Source organism: Apis mellifera, linkage group LG10 (assembly GCF_003254395.2).
Source record: "Apis mellifera strain DH4 linkage group LG10, Amel_HAv3.1, whole genome shotgun sequence".
In the NCBI taxonomy this organism is placed as follows: Eukaryota; Metazoa; Arthropoda; class Insecta; order Hymenoptera; family Apidae; genus Apis; species Apis mellifera.
The window spans coordinates 2,008,119-2,021,329 of NC_037647.1; the positions used below are offsets into that span (position 1 = coordinate 2,008,119).

Here is a 13,211-nt window from a genome sequence, read left to right on the forward strand (position 1 = left end):
GCGAAATGAAATATATATAAATATCGGTGTAATAGATTTTAGAGATTTGCTTGCGTGTTATTTCAATTCTCAATAAAATGAAATTTTCTGACGAAGGAATATACATTCTGAAAAGGATATATACACAAGTTTCGCAAGAGCCTCGAGTAGTGATTCCACGACGTGAAAGTTTTGAAGATGTGCGAAGAACTTTCGTTCGGTTTTGCCTTCGTTAGATGATCCAAATTCATTAGGGGCAACTTTCAAGGAAATGGCTATAACTCACTGGTACGGTACGCCTCGGTATGAGGAATCATTCATTTCACGCTGTAATGTATACGGGACATAAAGGGACCACGTTCCGCGCGCGCGGTAGGTATCTGTTCGAAAAAAGTGGTACACCCTGAAAAATCGCGGCTACGTCCAAGTCGATTTGTCCGACTAGGCGAACAGTAGAGAATACACGCGCGTGTATCGACTATATATATATATATATTCGATAGTTATATCTAGTTTAGTCTCTGTCGAGCTCACCAGGGAATATTAGCCAAGTATGTTGGAGATCGGTTTTGTTCTATTATAAATACACGTATCGGCGAGAAGAAAGAGTTATGGATAATCAAGGAGTTTAGACGTGAAGTTTTATCTTGAGAGATTGATTAGTTTCTCGTTTGAACGATTTGAAATATTTCTCTTGGGGATTTCTTGTTAGATACATAGTTTGAAATGTAAAGAATAGAGAGATCGATTAAGTGAAAAGTTTCGATTCTTGAAGCAATCCTTTTACTTCCCCGTTCGTTTCCTTCCCAATTTTCAATTTTCATTAATTAATAATTATCCCAAAATTGTTTCCAGATATTCTTTCCCCCTCGCACGATAGAAAAGAACTTGAAACAATCCGTGTAGACATGGTGCATTCGTCATAATTTAATCCAACATTATTCTATTCATTCGAAATTATCCAACACGATATCCATCATTCAAACTACCCTCGAGGGATATCTTAAATCATCTTAAATCAACCGATCCGTCTTCCTTCCTCGAAACTCCTCCGTGCTTTCTCCAGATCATCCCGCGCTCCGAGGGGGAGCAAGCTCCACGACACAGACACTCGGATAATGTCTCGCATGTCGGCGTAACGGAAACTGTGCAGATGCGTGGCGCGTTCGTCCACTGCAGCGGCAATAAACAATCGCTTAGATCCGTCATGACTCTATGCATGAGAGAGATTGGCCAATATTGGGTGCACGCGGGACGATTTTACCGAGGGCTCTTGCCGAGTGAAATATCGACGACGAGACTCCCTGGTCAACTATCCGGAGATCGACGTTCTCGACTCGCGCTGCGGGAGAAACTGGAGCGATCGGGGGGAGAGAAGATTGAGGAAAGAATCGTAATAATTCATAGAGATGAAGATTTAGAGATGTTGGATTTCACTTGGAGGTGAGTAATTGATACGCGGATTGATGGATTGATGGCCGAGGATTAAGATTCACCGCGGTAATTGTTTCAATATTTGATTATTGCGAGCGAAGAGAGATTCGAGTATTAAGATCGGGACGATTCGAAACGAGACCAACATCTTCAACAAATAGGAAACTCGATGATTATCGATCAAGATTATCATCGATATTCCATGCACCGTGGCTGTCTTAACGAGCGTCGACGTTGATAGGTTCATTTGCGCGAAACAAAAAAGCGGCTGCGTGCATTGTCTCGAGAGGAGGAATACCGGAAGCGCTTTGGGAGAGCGCAAGAAGGCGGCTGTGTTCGTAGGGGAAGATCTACGAAAGGAGATCTCGTATAAAATACGAGAAACGGGGAAACATAGCGCACCGGTGCTTGGATGTCGACAGCTCTCCGGGGACCTGGAAGTCCATCGGACACGAGGAGCCATTGATCGACCGCTCACTCACGTTCTACGCGGCTTGAATAAGAAGTATACGCGTCGTGTATATACGTCTCCTATCTCGTCTATTTTTCTCTTCCTTTTTTCGTCTCTGGTTTTTCATTCGTTTCCTCCTTCCCCTGTCTTTCCTCCCTTAAAGAGAATTAAGAGAATTAACGATCGAAGAGGAGGAGGAGGAGGAGGAGGAGGAGGTAGAGAAGGAGCGTAATGAGCCTTAATCGATTACGACGAACGCGTACTCTCTCGTAACGACTCTCGGCCGCGATAGCGGTGAGTAATGAGCCGTGTCCTAGGGTGAGTATTATTTTATACCGTGTGTGTGTGTGTGTGTGTGTGTGTGTACATATACGTTGATAAGATTGCTTCGATCGAGAAAATACGATTTTGATGAGGTTCGGCGAGGAAAAATGTACTGGGGATATCATATTTCTTTTTAAACGGAAGAATCTTTGGTTTCATTGATTTCACGATACATTCTTATCGATTATTCGTTCTTTCATTTTTTATTCTCTAATAATTATTTTTTTGAATAACGATATTTCTTACTTTCTTCGAAATTTTTATATCGTGTATAATAATTGTGATTAAAAACCATAATATTTATATCGTGTATAATATTGTTACGAGAGTTTTAAAACCATAATATTACGGCCGTAATAATACGGAAATATAAATCTCGATAATATTACGGCCATAATATTACGGCAATATAAATCGCGACACGATAACATCAAGCGTTATTCAAAATATTATGATCCAGTCGTTTATCGAGCACGCAGCGGAACGCTCGCGTTTCTTTCTGTTCCTCGCGCGAATATTATTATATCCGTTAAAATAAATTACTATCGTGTGAATAATTACAAATAATTAATCGTATAAATAATTATTACAATTTTCATCAATCTATCCCTCGGATAGAAAACTGAACATCCCACATAAATCAATGGATCAACCGCTCGATCCAGATTTCGACGGTGAAAAAATGGTACGACGCGAAATTGGTACGACGTGCTTCCTGCATGGCCATACACGTCGAAGGAAAGAGGGATACACGCGAGGGGCGACATCGACGAGGATGAGGAGAGGAGGAGAGTGAACCGTGGCGTGCACGGAGAGCGTTAGGGGTTAACGAGGGCCGATCGTACGATCGGCCGATCTTTTCCCAAGAGGTAAGGCGGCCCAATTAGAAGGCACGTAAAAGCCGGGCGCATAATCAGCAATTTGTATTGTCGAGGGATAAGGCTCGACTCCTTTACAACCGACTCTCTCTCGGCCTATCTCCGCTCGGCCTCCGCTCCTTCGTCTATCCACCACGATACCGTACGTGCATGGTATCGTCCCGTATCGTTCGCGAGTCCCTTCGAGGCTTAATCCCCGGTGTTCTCCTCGCCGACGCCGAACACCACTTTGCGGAATAACTTCATACGCGAGACGAGAAGAAGAACACGTGGGAGGGGGCCGAGGGATGTCGATTAAGCTGTGCAATCGCCAATTATAGGCAATTTGATCCGGTTATAACTCAATTTATAGTAATTGGACCGCGTCTCTTTTCCTTCTTCTCTTCCCCTTTCCGTTCAAATTTACCTTATGAAAGTGTATGTAAATGGAGCTCGAGATACTTTCGTGTTACTTCGAGTAACTCTCGGACGAGATGAGATGGGAAGGTTAATTTTTCGATTAATCGAGAGAAAATAAAATTTAGATATGCGTGATATAAGAACAAGAGTACAGTGTACAGTGTTCGAATTTTAAACACTTTTCCACGTTTCTAATAATAAGGGTCTCTTGAAAAGATCCTCGGTCTCAAATATATGAATTTCGTTGATCTAAATAGTATTGTATGCAAATTAGATTTTGTTGTTCTGAATATTTTCAGAGGTAAAGGAATGCGATAAGGAGGAAGAGAAGAGGAGGAGGAAGAAGAAGACATCGCGTATTATGTTACATAGATCCCCGCTTTTATCGCTTCTCGATGATCGTAAATTGAGAATGGGGTGAACGTGCACGCGTACGTGATGTTCCATGATCGGGAAAAGATACAAGGTGCGTGATACAGCCGACCTAGCACGCAGCGGAACGCGCGGTTCCTTACCGTGGATGCAACCGCCACTTATATTACCGGGAAAAACGAAACGTCTTATTATCCGCGTGCTCAAATTTTTCGGATAGAGAATCACCGGTTCTGTTATTTCATCGGGATCGACCAGCTGCGTTCTTCATTAATTCGTCTCGTCAATTCATTCTTTCCGAAATATATCATTTCTTCAAAATTTATATCCTCGTTTTCAAATTTTCCTTCGAAATATCATTCTTGAAAGAGAGAAAAGAGGGAGGGAGAAACGAAAGAGAGAGAGAGAGAGAGACTCGTCCCTTGGCAAATTCACGAGTACCATTCCATCCGCGTCGAAAGAAAGAGATCCTCTCGCAACCCTTTAATCAGCCCCTCGAAACCGCGCTCCCTCTAAACCTCAACTTTCATTTTTAATACTCACCGTCGCGCTTCCACTATATAATCCTATTCAATATCCACCCACGCAATCCATCCGAAAATTACCTTCGAGTACCGAAGTCGCCGAATTTTCGATCCGCTCTTCCCTCCTTCTCTTCCCAGCCAAGACCTCTTCTTTCCCCTCCCAGAGGCCGAGTAGACCGTTTCGCAAGAAGCGAGGCTGACGATCGTTATGTCTGCGGCCGGTTCGCGCCCGTTGACAAATTTGACAAGACACGCAATCGATCGTTCTTAACCGGTGCTAATCGATACAGCGATCGGTTCATTAGGCGGATCAGGCTCGTTTCTCCCTGCGGCCAGACCGCAATCGGGCGCAATCGAGGTATTGGCTTCTCGATCACGTCGGCTCTCACGGAAATCTCGCCGATTGCGCCGCGGCCTTCCTTCTTAGACGTTGTCGCGCACGTTTTCCACGACCGATCTTCCACGACATGGAAACAAGGTTACACAGCCGTGGAAAAGTGTCCTGGATTCGATCGAGATTGATAGCCAGACACGTTAGTAAACGGACAAAGCTACCGTTTTTCTGGGTTCTAGTTTTTTTTCCTCTTTTTCTTTTTTTTTTTTTCGTTACTGTGTGTCGGTTTTCTTTTTTTTTTTTTTTGAGGAATTGTTTGATTTAAATAGTTGTAAAAATGTATTTCGAATTAATTTTATATCGAAAGTGTTTCGAAGGAAGGGAGTCTAAGTTCAACTGACTTTGAAAAAGAGAAATGAAGGATAGGAACAATTTGCAATTACGAAAGAAGAGAAAAATGGGTGTAAACGAGGAGAAGGAAGGGAAAAGAAAGCACTCCAACGAAGGAATTCTCATCTCGTCGATCGACTTTCGATTTTCTTCCCCCCTAATTGAGTTTCCTTATGAATTCGTTAATGACTCCGTCCGGCGCGCAGTCGTTAAACATCTTCATCCTCCTTTACCGTACGCTTCGAGGTAGCTCAGAGGCCCATGCCTCGGTCACGAAAGGAACGCGACCGCGTTTCACGCGCGGAGAAACTTGATCCAAAACGAAGAGAGGGCAATTATTAATGAAGATCCGAAGGACCCGATGCTCTGCTGCAACATTCTTCATCTCCTCTTCATCTTCCTGATCCGACGCGTGCACGCGGCTCGCGTGCTATCTGCGCCCGAAATCGAACACGACGCTTTATCACGAGGAAACGTGCACGACTAGGCCTCCTACATAATTTTCCTAAATTGGATAGTGGAAGAGAGAGAGAGAGAGGGAGATTAGGATCGCCTTGCTGATTAAGTGGAATGATTTCGTTTCGAAAAATTATCGCAGTTTCGTCGCTCGTTAAAGGCTTGGTATTGTGAAGAGGAAATTTCTAAAATTTTTCTACAATAACAGCAGATGTATACATCAACTCAACCTTTCAACAAAATCGTAATCGATTTTTAATGTAGATTAATAATTAAAATCGAACTTGAGCAACTTTTTAAGCACACCTTTCAACAAAATCAATTTTTGACGAAGATCAATAATTAAAATGAAACTTAAGCAACTGCTTGATATTTTCGTTATTCAAATATCTCAGAAAAAGATGCACAATCTCGAAGCAATTTCCCTTTGCTCAAGCAAGCTCGCATAAACTCGGATAGACAATCGTTCCGCGAAGGGACGGAATAGGCGGAAGATCGCAGTTGTCGCACTGGCAGTTTCCCTACAATGTTTCATCACGGCCTATAACATAGTTGATCGTTCCAAAGTAGTGTGGAGGAGGAAGAGGAAAAAGGAAAGAGGGAGGGAGAGGAGCTCAAGGGTCACAACCGCTTATGTAAACCACATAGAAGCGCACACTATCTAACGGCGTGCCGTTTATCTAATAATATTACGGTGCAACGCCAGCGCATCCCATAAGAGGCGCTCGAGATGCACCAGCCGCAGATGCATATAGATACATTTACGGGGACCGGGCTTACACGCCTCTGTGGGGGTAATGCTCGTGCACTAGCTAGCGCAAGGTGTATTAGCGGGGCTCTATGGGGTTGTGCGAGCAGTTGTAGAGATAATATCGGCAGATATCCGGATAGAGGAATATATACCCCGCCGATATTATCGCATGGCGGAACTAATACGCTTTTCGCGGCAACGCCTCGAAGGTTAATCGAGGAAGGAGGAGGGGTATCGTGAGAATAGAGCGATCAATTTCTTTTTTTTAACGAATATTCCATATTTATTACGGCCTGAGGTGTTGCTGCATTTTATGAGGTAATGAAAATATAATTTATTTTTTTTTTTTTATAAAATTTGTCTCGTTGCTCGGTATAGCTTTCGAGAAATTATAAGTATAAAACATATTTTATAAATCGAGTTACAACGAGTCCTTTTATTTCTCTATAAATACTAGAAATTGTATATCTTCTAGCGTGCAGCAGCTAGGGATTAAAGTTATTCCCAACGGAGTTGAATTCAACTTTATCGCATCCTCCAACGAATTCAACCATCACACCCACTTTCATCGTCCGATAATTATTCACTTCCCGCGCCACGATATCCAGTTCCCTTATTCCAGCTTTTCATTTCCCAATTATCCATCCGCTCCTTCCTCGAGGAGGGAGGAAGAGGAGGAGGAGGAGGAGGAGGGAGGAGGGCTCGCCGCGTGAGATCCAATCCACGGTTTCGCCGATCGTTAGCGTCGAAATTACGAGGCGTTCTATCAGAGGCGGAGGCATGCGACTTTGTAACCGAACCGTTGCAGACCTCGGCGACTTACGAGCCGCGTAAATTACACGTCCGTGGCCGTGGCGGCCGCAATCCTCTAAGTCATTACACGGGAACTTACGAGCGTCAAAAGCCCGCTCGCGAGCAGGTAAGCTCGTTCGAGGAATATGGCCTCTTACGATCCGTCCGTGAATCTCCGTGGATGGATTCGAAACGAGGGAACACGATTCGCGAAACCCGGCTTTATGAACTATTAAGTGACGCTGGATCCAGACGATGGTCGATTAATCGAAGTTTGCATTTCGAGCCGGAAATGCTTGATTGCCTCTGCCCGTTCTGAGAAGTTCGCGGATTGGATTGGATTTTTCCGATGCTTCTTGGATTTATTATTTCGTTACTTTATTATTAGAGTGTTTTTTTTTTTGAAAATTTTGGATTTTGCTCAAAATGAAACAGGGTTCGATTCATTGGTATTGAAAAACATTCTTGATATATTTTTTCGATCCTTGATAATCCATATTGTATATAGTTTATTATGATAGTTTAGCTCGTGACGTTTTTATACAAATTGCATAGATTATAGGAAAGAATAGTGAGATTTTTGTAGCTTCTATTTTTTTATTCGCTTTCTCTGAATACTTTCTCGATAAATCCACATTAGGAAATACTTCTGGCGCACCAATCAACCTGTCTACAAGTACCAGATTACAGATACTTTCTTTCATGTTACAACCAAATCAGATTTGTTTAAATCCGTAAAGGATGGATTCAAGTAGAAATCGGATAAACCTAGAATAGCTTTGAAATTTTTTCAACATTATAAAAAGATTCACAATCAATTGTATCCCTATTTCGTTACACTTTATCATCTCCAAATCGTATCGTATCGTTGTTTAATTAATTATTTGTCATATGGTGGAACGAAGAATACGGTGTAAACTTGGTTTAAAGTTTCCGCGAATCAAAGTTTTTCCCCGTCGTCGTAACGAAACGAAACCACCCTGAGAGATCGAGGCTGTAGACCGCACAGCTAGCGTACGATCGTGTTGATGTTCCAGAGTGAATCCGGAATGGATTATAGGCAGCTCGCTAATACCAATTCCGTTAACAGAGTTCCCGATAATTCCTCGAGCCGTGTCCAATTTCTCTGCACGCGCGTTCTACGCCGCTCTCGAGCGCCACCGTCGCCTTTTTTACCCAGTTTGCACCGCGCGCCTGGAATGGCGATCGGCCACGCAACCGGTAGCACACGCGACGCATTAATCCCACAATTTTTCTGGGATCGCGGCATTAACCTTTAAAGTAGACGGCGTAATCGCCCGCAATCACGTGTGCCACGTTTCAGAGCCGCCTATCGTTCCACTTAGATCGAAGGATCTCGCCTTGTATTCCTCCCTGTTCCTCGTTTTTCTCCGCCACGAATCCGGCCCGCGTGTTACCGACTCTTCGAAAGGAGTGAAAAAGGTAGCGATCGATCTTGGGGGATAGTTGATGATTTCTGAAGTTTCTGAAGCGTAAGAAGGTAGAGGCATAATTTAGGCTTCTGTTAAGGATCGATTCTCTCCCCTTTTGGATTGCTTAATGGAGTCTCGTCTCGATTTTGTGGATAGGTTGGATAAAAGTTGATTACATTGCAATCTCGCCTCTACCTTCGTTTATGCGCGTGTAGAAATTTTATACGTTTTCTTCTTTTTTTTTTCTTTTTGTATTTAAAGATCTTTATTATTTAAAAATCGACGCGAAGTGAAACGTTTCAATTGTTTTTTTCCTTCTTCCATTTTCTTTTTGCAAGCGCGTATAAAAATTATAATAGAGAGTATTATGAAAAGTTTGAGGATAAATCTTTTCATAATCTAAGTTTAAAGAAACGAAAGATCGTAAAGGAAGAGATCTCTTCCTGCTATCCATCTAAATCTAATTTTATCCCTAAATTGAATAAAGTTTAAAAATACCCGTTTCAAGCAATCAATCCTTTTTAAAGAAGGAAGAAGCAAATATACAAAGTGGTAACGATTACGCCTCACCCTCAAACTCATCTTAAACACTATAAAATTCTATCAAAGAAAGGTGTACTCACGGTACATCGATCCGTCGTAAACGTAATTCAATCGCGCGGCGTAAAAATGGCGCCGCGGGTCGTAAAGATCGATGATCCAAGGATCGACTCACCGCGCCTCATCTTCACGCATGAGCCACGATGCGGATCGAAGGAGATTAACAGCTTTGCTCGAGAGGGAAACTCGAGTTGTGCACGAGCCCAATTCGAACCGACAAACTTAATTACACTCTCCAAGGTTCGCGACTTAATTTATCGCCTTGCCCATGCCTCGAAATCGAGAACGACGTCGACTCCACGACAGCTAATTGTTCCACCGTCGATCATTCAATTAGAGATTTCATCGAGTTAATTGAACGATTGTTCAATTCGCGATAGACGCGAATGGATGCTTTTGTCTCGAGAAACGAATCGAACGGAGAATTGATCGAACGTTAGATTGAGATGGCACGGAGTTGACGTAAAGTGGATTTTAGATGACGATAATGGAACGAGAGGAAAAGTGGATGGAAACGTTTTTTTACCAGTCAAATGTTAGCACACGATCGAGACGATGGAGAATATTAAGATAAAAAGTTGAGAATACATATTAACCTGATAGCTTTGTACTTTGACAATGATTCAATTACTTATTTAATTACTTTAATCTTCAATTACTTTAATCTATTCTCGACTTTAATCTAAATTCTAAATTCATTGCAATATTTTTTGCAAAAAAAAAGAAAAAATTCAATTTGAAAATCATAGCAGAGAAATAGATAAAAGTAATATTCATTCTCCTCCTCTATAATTACATACGATTTATAAATCCCTGTTCTTTATATCCCCGGTCAAGTGGAAAGATCCAGTTAACAGACAGACGGAAGCAACCGCGTGGGTAACACGTAATCCGCGATTAGCAACGCGTCGATTGGTTTCGTATCGTGGATCGACGAGTCGGACGATATTTCAACGTGATCAGGACCATTGGACGGGTGAAACTCGATCTCTGTGGATCGGGCACACGGATCCCCCGATCGGGAAAGCCTCTTTGAGAAGCCGGCAGCGCCGGTGGACGTATCGCGAAGCTTCGTCCCGGTTGAGTGATATAAAACCGGCATCCGCGAATAAATACACCATTGCAGGAGCACGGGGGCCCTAAATATTCATGGGGCACAGGAATCTCGATCTCCTTAGACTCTTTCCCTCTTTCTCTCTCTCTCCAATCCTCGCCTCCTCCAAGATGGATTTCCCCTTGCTTTAACCTCGACTATGGCCGTGGCGGGGAAACGTCACGTTTATTGCGACCGCGAGAGAACTTTACCATTCGTTCGATCGATCGAGGCCTTTGCGCTTTACTGCCGATTCGATAATACACGCGTAAGTTTATTATTTCCTTGTACGCGTTTCTTACCTTCTTTGTCTTATTACGGGTCTATTTGTCGTTAATTATTTACACGATTATCGTTGCAATTCGTTGTTAATTATCGGTGATTTATTGTATTGATTGGGTATATAAGTGAGAGAAATTTTCGGGACGTTATGAATCCCTGGTAGTTTTTTAACATTTTCGAAAATAAAATTGCATACAAATGAAATTCTTATTGCACTTTCGTACAACTTGTCGGCGGATCAAAATTCTTCGTTAGCGAAAAAGAGAAATCGCAGTTTATTAACAAAAAACATTTTTTCGTTCCTCGATAAAATAATTTGAACGAACAAACCTCCGTACTTCGCACCTGTGATTTATTACCTGTCATTTAATAAGAACTCTTTCGCGACCTTTGATGATATTTAAGAAAGAAACCATTGAAAGAAAGAAGCGCATGGTCACATCGAAAGAGAGAAAGAAGAATAGTGTATATATATATATCCTGTATACACAACACGTTTTCCCAACTTTCTCGTCCTTTTCTCCAACAGCGCGATTAATTCGATTCCCCCTCCTCCCCCTCTTTCTATTTACTCCAAAGCACCTGAAGGTGCAAAAAGAGAGTCATCACAGACGATCCACCGTGGCCGCAATTATCGGAAAAGTCAACTCGATCGATGCACTCAACCCGTGCAAAAATTATTTCTTCTCCGAGATGTGTATATTCTATGTGGAAAGAAAAAAACAAGAAAGAGAAAACAAGCGTGGGAAGAAGGAAGAAAGAAAAGGAAAAATCGAGAGAGGAAAATAATATCACGCGTCCTCGATTCCTTTCAATGCAACCCCTTCGAGGAGGCGCCGGATTCAAATTCAAATTTCGCAGACTACTAATTCCACGTGATTTCGATGGACGAGGCCTGTTGTATTCGTAGGCCTGTTTCGTCATTCGCCACCTTCGAACCCGAACGGGAACGAGACAGCTCCCTCGATGCCTGCACACGCAACCGCTCGTCCGATCCATCGTGGCTGGAAACAAGCTCGTAAATCCTCCTCGACAAATGTGGAACCCCGTTGCCACAATGGACACATTGCGAATTAACACGTCTCCTCTCGGCGGCACACACGCTCGGCAATGGTGAAATTTCGAGTTGGAACGCGATGATCGCCGTGGATTGTTGCGGATAATTGCGCACAGTTGGGAAATTTGAGTTTATTCGAGTTTATTCGTGGGCGTTGCTGGCCTAGCCAGGGATTTCCTTTCGAACCTGTGCGTTTCAAATTTGTAAATGGTTTTTTTTTTAGAGAAAATCTTTATAAACTTGAAACGAACAATGGATATGATAAATCCATTTTCATCGGTATTTATCTGTAAAGATTTATTCAATTTTCACTGTTTACTCGAAGAGAAATTTGTATGTCACAAGATTAACTCGAGTCATTTCTTCCTTGTTCTATCTTCATATCCTGCTTGACTGTAATAAACGAATCTACTTATTCTCGATACTCCAATTAATATTACATTATTATTGGAAAGACATGTAGAAAGTATCAAACTTTTTCACCTATTTCTTAACCAATCATATTGAACGAAACGATAAAATATTTCTTCCTACAATTTTCATTCACGATAATTTCCAATAATTTTTCTAAAATATACCTATACTTGAATATCTTTGCAGAAATATCCCTGTTATAACTCCACCCACGTCCAATCCCTCCAATTCAGAACTCTACTTATCGATAACGACTACTCCTCCGCCGCGAAATGTCGTCGAGTTGACCTTTCGGATCGACCCGGTTTCCGCGATTTCTCGAGGTTTCTAGCCGCTCTAGACGAGCTCGTTCCTCGACGCGGGGCTCAATAGAACCGCCGCGAATCTCTCCCTCTCCCCTTCCCCCAGAAGAAAGAGAGAGAGAGAGAGGAGAAGAAGTATCGCGGTCTGCAGGCCGATTGTCAGAGGGAATTTCTCCTATTCTGGGAGTATCCGCGGTCGGGCATCCGCGGTCACTTCCAGCCTCCACTAGACGGCCGCGAGCTCTCTAAATAAGGCCGGCTGCGTTCGCCTGGTGTTGTAAGGAAATAATCCGATGGGCCGGATAATTTATTCCGATCGGTCGATCGCGTTGGAAATGGAAAACGCGGGAAGAAATGGAAATGGAAAATTCCCCTCTTCCTTCCTCCCTCAGAAGGGGGAGAAAAGGGAAAAGCGAGTGAAACTCTCAGATAGAGAGAGAGAGAGAGATCGACGCGGGACGTAATATGGAAGTTTATTAACTGAGCCTCGTGATATTTTACTCGTCTTTACAGCCGTTTTTCTTGCCGTTTTCTAGGGCCGGCTCCATGTGTCGGCAGACATATTAATGATCTGGGAAAGCTCGCCTCACCACGACCGAGGATACGGTCGAAGGCGATTCTGCAAACGGGAGGGAATTACGCTGTCGTAAACGCGCGATTAACTTTTTACGCTTAATTGGCCGCGCTCGGACCCCCCTGTTCTTTTTCCCCTTTCGCGGTGTGCAGCCTCAATTAATTCTTGATTTTTATGCACGTCTCCTTGACGAAAGCGTTTATGCGTTTGTGTATACACGTATGTGTGTACACGTGTGTATGTATATACACGCGCGACAAAAGTGAGCCGGCATTGGAAACGTTAACTACGTATTCTGTCTTCTCTTTTCTTTTTTTTTTCTTTTTTTCTTTCTTGTTCGATAGAAGAAATGTTATTATAGAGATTGAATCG

The 13,211-nt window shown here is 42.7% G+C and overlaps 1 protein-coding gene across 1 annotated transcript in view; it reads left to right on the forward strand.

The window, feature by feature from the left end:
• The window catches only part of LOC724765 (protein embryonic gonad), a 66,913-nt gene that overhangs the window by 35,154 nt on the left and 18,548 nt on the right, over positions 1-13,211 (forward strand). The window lies entirely within an intron of this gene.